General features: G+C 39.1%; 1 pseudogene; it reads right to left on the reverse strand.

Annotated features, from left to right (window-relative positions):
• Positions 1–736: 736 nt before the first annotated feature.
• Positions 737–1,369, reverse strand: LOC118536896 (small ribosomal subunit protein eS6 pseudogene; annotated as a pseudogene).
• Positions 1,370–1,965: the final 596 nt, after the last annotated feature.

Genomic DNA, 1,965 nt, shown 5'->3' on the forward strand with positions numbered 1-1,965 from the left:
TTTTACTCTGTATTAGAGATAGAATTTCTTGTTTGACATATTTAATTTCAAGATAATATAGCTGTTAATGTAACAAGAGACTTTTCAATATACAAAGCTCTGTACATTCACAATGACAAAAAAATTATGATGGCGGATGCAGTTCCCTGACAAAGGTTATTCTGACACTCTGTAAATCGCAGTTCATAAATCCCTGTAGTTTAGATTACAACTCAATAATGGAGGGAAGACTAATCAAACAATACTTATGACAGCCAATATTTGCTCACTTCCTTTTCATCCATGTGCCATAAGTCAATAATTAGTCTTGTTATAACTATTCTATGAACCAAGATTATTATTGCAGCTAAGATTACATCTTTGGAGAAGTATTTCATAAATAAATATTCCCCAGACACTATTCTATACTATTTTTTAAATGTCTGCTGAAAAAGAAGTGTTTGTTTTGTAAAGAAATTTATGAATTATGGAGTAGAGTTAACTTAAATGAATTTTTTTTTTGATAGAGAATTTTTAATGTTTCCACTATAGGGGATATCAGATGCTTCACTTTCCAAACTTGTATGAACACAGAAAACTGTATTTCAGAATGCTATGAACATTCACTAGTGTTTAAAACAGTTATATGACAAATACTATCATAGACCAAAAAATAGTGAGTCTATCACCAAAGTGACTGAACAGTATGCTTGTAAGATAATTTCTGTTTTAGCTGAAAATCTGTCTCTTGCTGGTTTTAACAAATGTTTACATAAAAAGCAATACGCCGTTTGTGCTGGAGGACACGTGGAGTAACAAGACGCTGAATCTTAGGCGCTTTGGTTCTAGGTTTTTTACCTTCTTTGTTTAGGGGCTTTCTCACAACATACTGGCGGACATCATCTTCTTTAGAGAGATTGAAAAGTTTGCGGATTCTGCTGGCTCTTTTGGGCCCCAGGTGACGAGGCACAGTAGTATCAGTGAGTCCAGGAATATCCTTCTCCCCTTTTTTTACAATGACCAAGTTGAGAACACTGAGATTGGCATCCACAATGCAACCCCGAACAGATTTGTGCTTTCTCTCTCCAGTCCTCCTTGGTCTATAGCAGGAATGCCCCTTACTCAGCAGCAGGCGGACACGGCCATGGGTCAAGACACCCTGCTTCATGGGGAAGCCCCGTTTGTCATTGCCACCACTGATTCCGACCACATAACCCTCCCATTCTTCACCCAGAGCATCAGCAGCAACTTCTGTGGCCATACGCTTCTCATAAAAGGTACGAAGTTTGCGTTCATCATCCACTTCAATGAGTTTTTGGCAGCCAGTAGCTGGGAAAGAGATGTTCGGCTTCATCCTGAAGCAGCCTACCGCCTCCGAGGCGCCACGAAAAAGAGGTTCTTTTTTTTTTTTTTTTAATTTTATTATGTTATGTTAATCACCATACATTACATCATTAGTTTTTGATGTAGTGTTCCATGATTCATTGTTTGCGTATAACACCCAGTGCTCCATTCAATGCATGCCCTCTTTAATACCCATCACCAGGCTAACGCATCCCCCCACCCCCTCCCCTCTAGAACCCTCAGTTTGTTTCTCAGAGTCCATAGTCTCTCATGGTTTGTCGCCCCCTCCAATTTCCCCCTCTTCATTTTTCCCTTCCTGCTATCTCCTTCTTTTTTTTTTTTTTTAAACATATAATGTATTATTTGTTTCAGAGTTACAGGTCTGTGATTCAACAGTCTTGCACAATTCACAGCACTCACCATAGCACATACCTTCCCCAATGACTATCACCCAGCCACCCCACCCCCCACCACTCCAGCAAACCTCAGTTTGTTTCCTGAGATTAAGAATTCCTCATATCAGTGAGATCATATGATACATGTCTTTCTCTGATTGACTTAATTCGCTCAGCATAATACCCTCCAGTTCCATCCATGTCATTGCAAATGGCAAGATTTCATTCCTTTTGATGACGGCATAAT

The sequence above is a fragment of the Halichoerus grypus genome, chromosome 2 (genome assembly GCF_964656455.1).
Source record: "Halichoerus grypus chromosome 2, mHalGry1.hap1.1, whole genome shotgun sequence".
In the NCBI taxonomy this organism is placed as follows: Eukaryota; Metazoa; Chordata; class Mammalia; order Carnivora; family Phocidae; genus Halichoerus; species Halichoerus grypus.